The sequence below is a fragment of the Glandiceps talaboti genome, chromosome 12 (genome assembly GCF_964340395.1).
Source record: "Glandiceps talaboti chromosome 12, keGlaTala1.1, whole genome shotgun sequence".
NCBI lineage: Eukaryota > Metazoa > Hemichordata > Enteropneusta > Spengelidae > Glandiceps > Glandiceps talaboti.
The window spans coordinates 9,325,098-9,340,031 of record NC_135560.1 but is presented as its reverse complement, the minus strand read 5'-3'; the positions used below and the strand labels follow the sequence as shown (position 1 = coordinate 9,340,031).

The 14,934-nt window shown below is 34.7% G+C and overlaps 1 protein-coding gene across 5 annotated transcripts in view; it reads right to left on the bottom strand.

Moving 5' to 3' along the window:
- LOC144443220 (rho guanine nucleotide exchange factor 28-like) overlaps nt 1-14,934 on the bottom strand; it is a 162,639-nt gene that overhangs the window by 146,716 nt on the left and 989 nt on the right. The window lies entirely within an intron of this gene.

Below are 14,934 nucleotides of genomic sequence, written 5' to 3'. Positions count from 1 at the left end.
GTGAGCTTTGGATGGTGCCATTAAAGAGACTGTGGTTTATGACAATTCTATTATCTGAGCTAAGCTGCCTAAGCAGCCAAATACAGGCATTCTTGTTTGATGGACATTAAATTCTGTGGAGTAATTGCAAGCAGAAGTATAGACCATTATACATTTCTGTCATATCACTGTAGCACTTAACGTGAAGAAGGTATAATTTTATCAAAAAATACATCAAGCTGTGGTTTTATCCAGGTGGCTACAATTTTAGCTCGTTTATCTGACAGTGTGTACTAGTATTTCACCTTTTTCATCAGATTAAAAATCCTATCAGTGATAAATATTATGTTCATGAATTTATCAATTTACAATACCAAACTTAAATGAAATGATAGAATATAGAGAAAATTTAGATACCAAATAAGTTTAGCATGAATAACAAAAATATCTTTGGTTAGAGTAGTGAAAATGTGGTCAGTCATCTACAGTCATGACGGCAGCAGTGACACTTGTTCATGAACAGAGCATTTCTTTTGTGATGGAAGTTATTCAAGGGGGGGGGGGGTTTAAAGGAAAAGCATACTAGCAATGGCTCTGTGATTTAGTTAAATAAAGTAAATTAAATGAAAGAATACTAGAGGCAGAGGTACATGAAGAAGACGATTTGTTTTTCATTTTTTTTAAAATCAACTCACCAACATCCCTGTACATCCTGAGTTAAAAGCTGTACGCCTGACATGATACAGTGGCAAGAAGATGCACGGCTTTCAGTACAATTTATACAAATTACAATGTATTCAAGTCAAGTAGAAATCAATGTCTACTCATTTCTGTGATTTGTCAGACAACCTTTATAACACACATAAATGTGTTTTAATGGCCTCAAGGGATTTCATAGTCTCTGACCTTTTGACTAGGGAAGATTCTTCTATTAATTTGTGACATGTGGTGTTCAGGCACATCATGGAAGTCAGTCAAAATACTGTTGAATCAGTATATAAACAAACCCATCAAAACTATCAACTTCATTCACTTTTCATTAAAATTATTCTTCCTTTTCAGTGGAATTACTAAAAAAAAAATGAAATCCACTGTTTATAGAATGTGAACATTTGCAGAATACTGTACATGGTTAGAAAGTACGTTTTTTTGTGTGTGTAGGCCTTTGAAAACAAATTTGTATATCAATGCCTGTTTTCTGCTTACACCTACATACATTGTAATATGGATAGAATGATATACACAATAAACTACGTGTATACATGACGTCTTGTCCACCTCACTTCCCGTTCATCACCATTTCTCTTGTGAAATCTTTGTCTTCATAACTGACGGCATAAAAACCCTGTCAAGTTCTATAGTATTGTGGCTTGGCTTCAATGACAAGAGTGACATCAAATATTTCCAAGACGGAATACCGGTAATTAGTTTTAAAGATGATCCATACACTGATACAGTGTGTTACAAAAACTCATAACAAAATCTGAAATGTCCCTGTTCTGCTCAGTAGTATCCCTGACACTTAGCTATCTGGCTTGAAAATGCCAGTATGTCAAGTCAGATAGCCAAGTCTCTGTGCTATACTGTCAAGCTAGTATATCAAGTCAGATAGCCAAGTCTCTGGGCTATACTGTCAAGTCAGTATGTCAAGTCAGATAGCCAAGTCTCTGGGCTATACTGTCAAACCAGTATGTCAAGTCAGATAGCCAAGTCTCTGGGCCATACTGTCATACCAGTGCGTTGAGTCAGATAGCCAAGTCTCTGGGCTAGCCAAGTCTGTGGGCTACATTGTATACTGTCAAGCCAGTATGTCAAGTCAGATGGCCAAGTCTTAGGGTTATACTGTAAAGCCAGTATATCAAGTCAGATAGCCAAGTCTCTGGGCTATACTGTCAAACCAGTATGTCAAGTCAGATAGCCAAGTCTCTGGGCTAGCCAAGTCTGTGAGCTACATTGTATACTGTCAAGCCAGTATGTCAAGTCAGATGGCCAAGTCTTAGGGTTATACTGTAAAGCCAGTATATCAAGTCAGATAGCCAAGTCTCTGGGCTATACTGTCAAACCAGTATGTCAAGTCAGATAGCCAAGTCTGTGGGCTATACAGTCAAGTCAGTATGTCAAGTCAGATAGCCAAGTCTCTGGGTTATACTGTCAAGCCAGTATGTCAAGTCAGATAGCCAAGTCTGTGGGCTATACTGTCAAGCCTGTATGTCAAGTCAGATAGCCAAGTCTGTGGGCTATACTGTCAAACCAGTATGTCAAGTCAGATAGCCAAGTCTCTGGGCTATACTATCAAACCAGTATGTCTAGTCAGATAGCCAATTCTCTGGACTATACTGTCAACCCAGTATGTCCAGTCAGATAGCCAGGTCTCTGGGCTATTCCAAACTCGCAAACCAGAGCTGTTAGGGCATGTACTGGATGATGCTGTAAAAGAGGCCGTGGTTTGCGACGATGGGGCTATTCTGTCAAGCCAGTATGTTGAGTCAGATGGCCACACCTGAATTGTTGTCACTATTACATTTTCTGATTTGTTGTCATTATTACTTTTTCTAATTTACTGACATTATGACAATTTTTTTATTTGTTTTCACATTAACATTTTCTGACTTGTCAATTATATTTTCTGATTTGTCATAATTGCATTTTCTGTAATGTTTCCTACATGTAGGGAAGACTATTTGTTTACATTTTTTGCTTCATTTTCCATTCCTTAATAGTTTTTATAATATTCTCTGATAAGCTTCAGATGTTTAATGGTTTCTGGCTATGGAAATCAATCTCCAAAACATAGTGTTTTGCCTCCAAATGAAGACTAACAATCTTACTTTGACAATTATTTGAAAGAGCATAACTATAGAATTACAAGCAACCATACAAAATACCAATCTACTTACGAGACAAACGAAACGATTAAACAAATTTTGGGGTTTATATGTCATATAACGAGAAGGCGCCAGCACTGAGTTTTTGATATATAATAACCAAAACAGGTTGCTTACGTAGAATACGACATAATAGACTGAAGAAACGTTCACAAAATGTTGTCCTAACAGTTTATTTGTTGTCACAAATGTTCAAATATTCTGTATTTTGTCATGTTTTTATCCATTGTATAAATTTGCGACTGACAATAACATCGTGACAAAATTAGTCGGAGGAAATCATGGTTTATTTGCTAGAATCTTTGACCTTGAAATCAGTTGATTTTTTAGCCCTTTGACATCTCATTGACCAGTTGACATGTTGTATCATTAGTGCTTGAGCAGAAATAAACATGGCTGCTAAAAATGTTTCAAACTTTTCTGTAATTGGTTGTATGTAAATTATCATTTTTTTCATTTCACAAGTGTATTATATGCCCAGATACACTGCAAATCCAGGCCCCTGATTGGTTAAGTGGGTCTAGCCATATTATAAATATATATACCGGTACTGCAGCCAAACAATTAATTCAACTCAAAATGATACATTTTTTTTCTCATTAATTAATTCTATCTATAGACAAACAACTAGCCTAAATCACACCAGTTTTTTTAATTAGCACAAAACAATGAAAAACATATTGCAATATTATCTCCCCCACTCACACTATTAGAAGTCCTTGTTGAAGCATTCACAGAACATGCAGAAGTAAAACATAGTTCACATTTATTGCCCTTTATTGTACTTCATATATTGATAGCAGAATAAGCCATTGCAATATAATGCATCTGTTTTGTAAACAGCCAATCCAAAGGCCAATACTTGACAATAAATGTAAATGGTTAGAGGAAGTAATTAGGACTGGAGGAAGAGACTAGTAACCACTAATTGATTATCAAGTATTAACAGCTACTGATCCAACAACAACAATATCCAAGACAGTTTCTACCCTAAGCCTAAGAAAACAGCTGATTATCAAATCCGTCCACATTTCATTATGAATTGAATTAGTGACATACATGTATACATTTCACCTTTATAATAAACATGGTGAACTTGAATGAAAGGTGACTATACACTTGAAAGGTGACTATATACTTGAAAGGTGACTATACACTTGAACATGATTGAAATAAAATATTGTATAAGGTTCTAATGAAAGATAATTTTTTTTGCATGAAATTTGTCAACTGTATATACCATGTACACATGCATACTCAAGAATCTCTGCCAAATATGAAATAGATAGAGAGCCTTGAAATGGACAGTTTCAGTTTAGAATGGACAGATTTATGAAAGTCTGCATTTGTCATGACAACATTACAATGAACATGTATTAAGTGTAGTTATAGTGGATAGGTGGGGGTGGGTGTGGGCTGAGGGAGGGAAGAGTCCAAAACTGAAGGTATCATTAGATTCAGTCACAATAATGCTATGTTACATATATGCCTGAAGGGTCTTGGAGTTTGCGATATTACTTGGCGCTACAGGTATCAGGTATCCACAAAAAAACTGCAAAAGATGCTTTGTAAAATTTCTATCCTTGTATTTTCAGTAATAAAATGAAATTTCCACATTAAAATCAGTATTTAATCCAAGGTTCTTGCATTCACGTTATATTACCTGTGGCATCAACGGATTACAGAGGATTATTCTTTTGTTCGAGACAAACATTTTCTAAATCTCTACAAAATAATTGTTTTTCACACCCACCTATTTTACCTGCCCAGGGTCTGTAAGAGTGTAACTCTCAAGTAAAGTATGAATGTTCCAAAATACCGATCAGATGTTGAAGTGATATTAAAACTGAAAGGTTACAGATGTCATCTGGTGTAGTGATATCTCTTATATCTACAATATCATTTGCTAAATACTATCACTCTTATCCTGATGTCCTCTAATCACCGATAGCAGATAACGGTTTCACTATCGATCAGTTACTATCGTTCAATATTGAGAAAGGTCAATGTGTTCGATTCCATGTTAAGAGATAAATGTGAATAGCATAAATGTGGGGAGAATTTTTGTTCACAGAATGTATTTATGCAATATATAAATGTACAGTGTGTACGTTTAATAAGCACCAGACGTTTGGTCACACATGTACATGTATGGTCGGCTTCTTGCCTACCTACCTACAATGTACAAATGGCTGTCTACTTTTTGAATATTTATTTACTCAATGTTTATGATGTCTGTATATGTTTGAATGTGTATGTGTGTCTGTGTGTCTGTGTGTCTATGTTTGTCTGTTTGGCTGTATGTCTGTTTGTCTGTCTGTTTGTCTGTCTGTCTGTCTATACAAAAAGTGTGTCTGTGTGTTTGTGTCTGTCTATATGTCTGTAAATATATAGAATAGAACAGAATCTTTATTGCATCCGTTAAGAAAACTACATTTCTTCATTGGATTTGTCTGTCTGTTTGTCTGTATGTCTGTCTGTCTATACAAAATGTGTGTCTGTGTGTTTATGTGTCTGTCTATATGTCTGTAAATATATAGAATAGAATAGAATCTTTATTGCATCCGTTAAGAAAACTACATTTCTTCATTGGATTTTCTGCAGTGTTTGGTGCTAAAACAAACTAGTAAATATATACAAACTAGAGTAATAATAGTTAACAAAATAACAAAATAAGGTTTATAGGAAAGTGTAACCTTTAGTTCAGATAAATGTTTTCGCTGAACACTGACCAAAGACTATATCATCTGTTATATATGCATGTTTACATGTATGTCACTGAACACTGAAAGATTGCCTTTTCCAAAGGAGAGTAATGACTTTCAGTATATGTTCATGACTTTTACCTCTAGACAATCCAAATATAGACTATGGGGAGAGGAGGGGAGGGGAGGGGAGGGGGTATAAGTAATATCTTCAATTTGAACAAACTTTAGTAGTAATCAAGTGTTGTTGCTTCATTGCTACTCCACAGCAGGTTGGCCCTTACTTTTCTGATTTGGCTCCTACTATAACTCTTTGTGAAACCTCTGTACAATGTATGTATATCAGTATATATCTCAGATGGCAAGTCCTCTTTAAACACTAGCTTCTGACCTTAGGTCCTCCTAGCTCAGTTTATAGCTACTGAATACATTCACAAGCACACATGGGACAGCTAGTACTGACACTATGCACTCACATGCAGAACAAAATCCAAAATAATTTCGAGACAGATTTAGGATGTACAATCATTTAACCAGACTGGATATAATTCTGACTCTTCATATTAAATGTTGGAATACAAATGATTTTTATGCCCACATCAATTAACCCTTTCATGACTGGAAACGAGTTTTAAATTTTGGGACCCAATTTATATGAACATTTTCATAGTTATAATAATATTACTTCATTACGAAATAACATTTCTTTAATTCCAGTCTAAAATGAAGCTGATATATGCCAAAAACTTGCATAAAAACAAGAATTCTGTTCAAATAATTTTGGCGGCAAAGTTTTCAGTACTGAATGGGTTAAATTAGTGATTTCATTCAATGCAATAATGGCAGCAACTGTGTAAAAACTAGTACTACCCATGTTTGTTCCACTCACAAATTATCTTTCCATTCAAAATATTGCTGGATTTCCTATTCGCTGTTACAGGGGTTTCTTACAATCTGAACAAAGACCCTACTCCACTATCAGCAAATAAATACATACTGCAGTGCAAAGGTAAATTTTAAATTTTTTATACGATAATTCTTCATGGAATATGAGAATCATCTATCATGTCTTTAGAAATATTTGTAAACATACAAAATATACCTCGTCAATCGCAGAGACTAATCAATCTGGTGGATACTTTATAACAAATATGACAGGAAATCTGCCTAGAAAATTACTTTTTGATACCTAGAGTAGCTACATTTTGTATTACCCAATGACAGCTGGAATATATATTATCAATATTCCATTTAAGTGTAATTTGGTAATATACCTGACAAAGATAATGGTGGTCTTTTTATCTATAACTGTATAATATGAACAAACAGAAATAAAGAGAACTCAAAATGAGAACTGAGAGATGTAAATTGTTAGTCGTGATTTTGGCTTTATAGCCCTCAATGTTTACACAATGTCTGTACATTTTAGAGAATCAGGAATGATGGTTGACATTTTAATACTTCTGTACATTATGTGTATGTAAAATACAATGTAGTACAATGTTTATAATTCTATCAGAGCTGTATTTCACTTTCTGTACAATGACATTGCATGCCACACCCACACACACAAGGTGGGGGGGGGGGGGGTGTTGAACAGAAAAAAAACATAGATACACACCAGACTACCTTGTTGTAATGATTACTAGATGAAATGTTTTGGGTGTATTCATGGCTGTGTTCTCCATCACACAGTCAGCCAGGCAGCCAAACTAGTTTTCCTGAACTGCATGTGAAAACAGTCTGGCTGCCAACATGGTTTCTAATTAAACTAGAGTAAGGACTTTGACTATACTGTGAGTGGAGGTATAAATGGTAATGATACTGTATAGGAACTAGACTATGAGTGGAGGTGTAAATGGTAACGATACTGTATAGGAACTAGACTATGAGTGGAGGTGTACATGGTAACGATACTGTATAGGAACTAGACTAGTGAAAACATTACATGGACTTTAAGAAGGTGTGTCAGTGTAAATACAGAAAAAACACAATGACAAATGCACTCCTTTGGCATGGGGACGAATCACATTGTTTACATTTGGTAGAAATGTATACCTACATACGGTGTACATTGTTAGTATAGCACACATATGTATATACACACATGTACAAAATACCATAGTTGTTTCATCATGCATGCTTAAAATACAGGTTGAAGGGCCTAATGATAATATTATTACATCATGTGCTTGTTCAAGGGCCATATGCATAACACCTTTTAATTGATTTCTATGGAGTATGAACCAATGCTAATAAAATGTTACTGTATCTACTACTTATACACTACCTAGAATTACATTTGTAGGAGTTCTATCCTAAGCCATATAAAGCTTATTTCACTACAAATTTATTTCTATCACAAAGTATTTATCACTGTATATGATTACACAATGTTCTTCCAAGAAAGTTTCCAGCTAATTCTAAATAATAAAATATATGTATTTTATTAAATGACAATTATTCCTAATTGCTTTCAGAAAATTACAACATTTAGTGGCTACTACATGTGTATGCCGAGTGTCCTAGCACAAGGCATATAACAAATCAGGCCAAAACATGTATGTGTTGAGTTTTGCCTCAGTGTATGGGGAGGGGGGAGGGGGTGTTTGACTAATGAATATTCATTACTTTTCATCTGAAGGAAATAAGCAATTGGGAGTCATGAATATTCAGTGTTCACCTAATCCATATTCATGTTCTACTGAAAGTACATTAGATGTGAAAAAGAGTTTTTTTTGCAATAACATGAAATTCAAGTGATGTAAAAATCATGCAATGACTCTCCAGAACCCAAAGTTTATGCAAATACCTATATTTCCTAGAGTGGTGTTCCCCTTTAAAATATTCCAAGGAATGCAGGTATACTGGAAGTCAAGTATTCAAACACAACTTGCTGTCTGGTACATATATATATAGCCTGACTTCAATCTTTGTTTACAAACCTAACTGTCCACACACTATACATTACCAGTTTGTCAAAACACCATTGAAACACAACCCTAGGAAAGCTTGTAAGAAGAGAACCAGTCGGTTTTCAACTACATAATATGGTGAAAGCCATTTTGAAAACGTGGCCGGAAGTATTTCAACAAGTTATTCTAGTTCCATCTCTCATGTAACCAAACAAGTTTCATGGTTACACCTTCAAAACACACCATCAACCCACACCTGATTTCTTTTCTTAAACTGTTAAAACCTTTGGTAATAATGTTCACAAACCAAAACATGATGTAAACCTGGAAAATTTCATTAAAGGCTTATTTTGCTGGAAAACAAAAACACAAAAATAAGTAGTGACTAAAATGCTGTACATGTAAACAATGTACCAGTCTGATAATTAGTAACATGTAGTCTTTGAAATATGGCTGAAGACGATAATATTGCAAAATTTTCTAGTGGTGAAAATATCTAGATTTATAGTATAGTATTCTGATGGAGCAGAATTCTACCCAGCTTGTCCTTATTACAAATATTCAATGTCTTGTATTGTGTAGGGGGGAATAGAGAGAGAGAGCTGACCTTGTTTGACCTCTTACTTTGACAGGAAAAGTTTTATCACAATATTATCTTAATTCTTATCATAACTCAATATAATAATCTATAGCTTATTTCTTTTATCACCTTTCATTGAAACTGATCTGAGTTTGAAGGTCATTTTTCTATGCATCATAGTCAACTGTTCGTCATAAACAAATAATATACAATATATGTACAAGTTAAGCAACAGTTCTATTACTCCCCGACTGTAAGAATATAAATGTTTAGTTCCATACAACAAAAGACAGTGAAAATTATTTACATTTTACAAGTCATTGGAAAATAATTCTCTTCACTAGGATGTCTTGGTGAGAAAAAAAGTCTAGTGATGGACCAGCAACTTGTTTTGCATTCCAAGTTACTTCGTAATGACATACCAGCATATTGTACTTATTTTCATCTGTATTCCATTTATAGTGTATGTATCTAAATCTAGTACAAATTGATGGCAATGACCCCTTAGATCCTTCACACTGTTCAATCTGAACCAAAAATGTCTCTCCTCTATGAACGTTTAGACTTCTGCTTTTCAAGGTTTGAAGGGTTGGCCAGAAAATGGGCACAAAATTCTTACTGTGTTTTAAATCTACCCACTGTGTCCGATGATGTCAGTGGCGTCATGATGTAACCTGAATGTTAAATGAATCTACATTGGTCGACAAAATCAACTGAGCCAATCACAAATGGATATAGACTACATGATGGACTTGGACATATCTACGTGTAAGTGGGGTTGAATCATAATGGTGTGAAATTGTAAACTTGAATACAAAACTGTCAGCATACATCTAAGCATGAGTGGAAATGATGATGATAACCAGCACAGAGTATTTAAGTTACCCCCTTCTAAAAATTTGTATCAAAGCTTTTGTTAGTAACTTTATCCATTTTTCAAGCATCTTTAGTACAAATTTAAATCTAATTTCATTATGTCTATAACATATACCTGTATTTCTTTTACTTTTTTTTTAAATCTTAAATCTCAAATTTACTAAAACATCACATGCAGCATGACTCACTCAACTAAAATTCATAGGAATAACATAAGACAATGCAACAATAAATACAATAAACGTGTTATCAAACTCACCATAAATCCAACAGAGATGCCAAAATCAATTCCTGATAGGTATCAATGAAAGATGACCCCAAATTACCTCCACATCTGCTTGTATGTTAGTAAATACTAGTTTCTAAAATGACTTCAATTCCTAACAACTTTCTCGCAAGTGTTGTCTCTCAGTATCGCTGCACTAAAATAATCAATATCATTATCACCCTATGAATGGATCTCCCCTAAATTCAGGGCCATTTCCAAGGTAAAGTCTAAAGACAAAAAACTTCCCAAGGTTGATGCTCACACAAAAAAATTACCATAACGTAAACAAAACATGCAAATTTCATGTCTTACGGCCATGTATTCGATTAATAAACAAAAAAGTCTAAAAGGTCATTTAAAAGTCATTTTCTGATGACACAATTTTCACACAGAGGTTAACTCCATCATCAGTAGAATTTGTTTGAATCCTTCATCATTACATGCCTGATAGATTCGGGTTTTTCAATGTCTACAGCTCATTCACACCGAATTAGGCTCATTCATTCTAATGTTTTTTTCTCTAAATGTCTAACTTCAGACTGACAGTCGAAAGAGTGATTGCGACCATAAAAAGGAAAATTGCTGACATGGAGTAATATCCTAAAGCATTTTATTTTACTTGAAGAATTTCTTTTTTCTTCTCTGAAAACGAGGTGTCCTTGAGGAACACTGAAATATTGACTTTTGGTAAACTGCTACAATAGCATAAAGAATTTGGTATGGGAAGTAAGGGGAGTTGAAATGTAATCAGTTAGACATACTTGATACATATACTAGTCTGTAAGGTACAATGTAAGGTGTGACAGGGTGCCCTCACACATCAGTCAACCCCTCCCATGGGCGGAACGACACGACATCTTGCAGTCTAGATTACATATATGTACTAAATATATTGGCTACAATATATTTCTGATAAATTTCAACAAAATGGTAATCAAACTCATAATTTATCATTGCTTCTTTGGGAAGTCAAATTTTAAAGGTAAATTGACCACAAATAAAATTTCATTTCTCATGAAATTCTGCATCTTTATTATTCCAATATTAGTCATGAACACTGCAGTTAAGTAGGACATTGTAAAAAATATTACTAACTGGACACGGTTTAAAAGTTCAATTCAGTTCCATATTAGCTGTATTCATCTCTTTTTACATTTGCACTCTAGTTACGAAGTAGTGCATTGCACTGCAGGCAAAATTCTGCTTATTCATATCTTCCATCATTTTTAGTTAGCAGCACAGTTGAATTGTTAAACCAATAAACAGAAGTGTGAAATAACCCTGCAAATTATCAACACTTTTAATCTAAAACTTAGAATATCGCTATCAGCTCTGTCTTTAGACCTGCCATTTATCTATGCACTACTGTAGAGACATTGTGATTCATCTGTACCACTCAACTCTATCATTACTTTCAGTTTGTATATCACTTGTAATTATGGTACATTCAAAATTGAAAAGCCAATTTGATGACATCCACTGGGCAAAAATGATTGCCATATTGTCGCCACAAAAAACTGAGTTGAACTAACAAAGAAAAATTGGAAGAATTCTGGAAATTTACTATTTGTAAAATGTTTACAAAGATCAACTGAAAGAATATACATGTAATTATAATATGTAAAAAAGGTAGCAAAGGAGTCTGGAAATTATAATATCGAGGGAGTCTGGAATCCTTTCAAGGTTGGATTAATTATCGTTATTAAATTGTATGCATTGTATCATTAATTGATTTGGATAACGTACATACAGTAACGGATCACTAAATACAAAAAAAAACATTACTTGTACGATATCTGTAGGGAAAGCCTTTCAAGCCCTCTCATATGTCGAAGACAATTATATTGGAACATGTTGACTTACACATATTGTTATTACACATGTTCAGTTTTAATAAGAAGAAGCCCTGTGGATGCAGTCTGTACTATTACTAATACATATATACATCCACAGTTAGTTGCCAAACCTTTCTTTGTTAAATTTTACATCAAGATGATCTACATCTAAAATTAGCAAACGGTCTGAAGGGGTTGTTATAGCAAGTGCTATTAACTAATTGGTCTTTTCAGATGTTCAGGGATGAATTCATCACTGTCTGTCTGAACATGGTTTGAACAAAACAGATCACAATACCAACAACACTGTATACTGCAATTGCTCTCATCTGCATACGCAATTGTTAAATGCATCAATAGTTCCTCAGCAGAGCAACAAACTAGCCAGACCATGATACATGATTCAAACCAGGGTTCTTCCCAGGATAAATTGCAAGGATTGTGGGTAATTTGCATATTAATCTACATATGAGTACTATGGTAATTTGCATATTGATTACATAATGATTGGCATATAATATGCATGTCTTAAACATTGAAACATATTCTGATGTGTGTTACACAGTATATTCTTATTTGACACATAAACACATTAGACATTGGGATCAGCTATTTCATACAAAAGTATTGTTATGATTTTATCATTCAAAGATTACTAAAACTCAAGGACAGAACACTTTTGAAGCAAGATAAAAACCTTGGCAGCCTTGGTAGCAGGGATGGTGTTTGCACCATGCTTTTTTCTTTCGTGGGGAGAACACTGCAGACGTTTTGACTAATTTGGTCCTAAAAACGGATATGTTTGACCCCATCATATATGATATATTAAATGTCTTTCACCTATTCATGACATACGTATTTTGTACGTACATCCACTAAAATACAAATGTAATACTTATAATACATGTTCATGTACCTACCAGGGTGCCTGCTACAAAAATGGAGAGAAAAAAATTTGCTATGGGTCAAAATGATAAAAAAATATTTTGTTTTGTTTTGGTTTTTTCTTTTGGGCAATGGTAGAAGAATGTGATTCACCACATACATGTAGTGTGGATAGGGGAACACCAAATGTTGGTACACCACACATCAACTTGTCCGATAGAGACAGCATCCTGGTGCTAACAATCCAAGGGTTATTCAACTTATTGGGACCAAGATATATGAGCACTGAACAACTAACAAGTGATAAATATTGTCTTAATATGGCAATGATGATTTCCTTTTTATTCAATTACATTATAACTTTGTATGCTAAAGTTATGTAATTCAAGTCACACTCTCCATACAAAGTAAATATATTGTCCAAACTGTATGCACTACATTAACCTCTGGAGGCTCTAGTTCATTCTCTTGTACATGTATTACACGTCAGCAGGGATTCTTGGCTAGCTGCTAGCTAGATAGTACACATGATTAGTCTAGTAACAGATCAGATGCTGGGCTAGAAATTGCTGCTGGAATTATCAAAAAGCAACAATACGTAAGTGTAAATAAATCTAGATCCTTCATGTGAACCTATTTTGAAATAAAGTTATAAATAATCTATTTTCTTTTAAATGATAACTAATTTATCTAAGTTCATAGACTGAAATTCAAAATTCTTTATATTTGTTTTAGACCTATAGATCTACAATGTACCTATAATCTACTTATGGAGACATTTTCCTCACTGCCATAACAACCTTCCACTTATTTACAATAGACTTGTCAGGTGCTACCTCTAGGTGGTCACTTGATCCATAGACCCTCCTGGAGGGTCTATGCTTGATCAGATGGCTTGTAGCTCTGGATGTATATGCTACAAGGTTCGACTCGTCTTCCCTCTCCGCTAAGGGTCCTCCCTATCTCTAACGACGAGACTGCGAATGGATTTCATTCACATGGATTTTGGGAATAAAACCACTCATACCCTTGCTAATGACGATATAAAATACAGAAATGGACTTTAAATCACTAAATTCAACCCCCATCTTGTCTATTCTGTCAGTTCTTGTCTTTGGCCGACACAAAATTGTACTTGAACATTTAATATTTGTACTGAGTAAGAGCACGACACAACACGACTTCAAAACTGATCACACTAGTACCTAGTTCACCCCAATTTTTGGTGGATCGCAAGAAACAGCAGTGCATTAGTGGCTGCTGGCATGTCAAATTGGCTTAGAGGACACACTGTGAGTACCCTAGATTTTTTAGAAAATCGTGCCAAACCACTTACTTACTGGAGACACTGTACTTAAAAGACTCAGTTAGTCAGTAACACAGACAGACAAATCATTCTCCTAACTGTTACAATAGAAAAGGACTTATGTATGCATATCACACACCTATCTTCTTTCAGTATGCACATGCATCCATCAAAGTAATTTCTCCAATTTCAGGCCAACATTGGTCAGGCAGGGGCTAAACACAGCGATGGCCTCACATGCCAGAGTTTATCTTTTCTTGGTGTTGTTATTTTTTGCTAAGCTTAGAACGATTTCCTTCATTAAGAGCATTACTTTAGACCAATTCTGTTAATGTGGACGACCTACACAGGAAAACATGTTTTGAAGTTTTAAATACGCCTACGGCAATTTTGCCATATATCACAGCTAGCACACATTGCTGGGTACTCTTCAGTTTCATGTCTTCCATTCAACTGCAAAACTCTAATAATAACTGATCACAATGATTTAACCGTGTAATATTTAATATGTGTCACCCACAGTGCAGGGTAGGGCACATAGTTTTCTCAACTTCATTGAGTCACTTATTATGTAATTTCGGAGTATCGGGTCACAATGCGTGTCTTTCCTTGGCTGTCACCCGACGTTTATGTACTATTTTTAACAACTTCGTGTCAACACATTACGTGCACTAATATAGGAAAATATATCGCTAGGTGT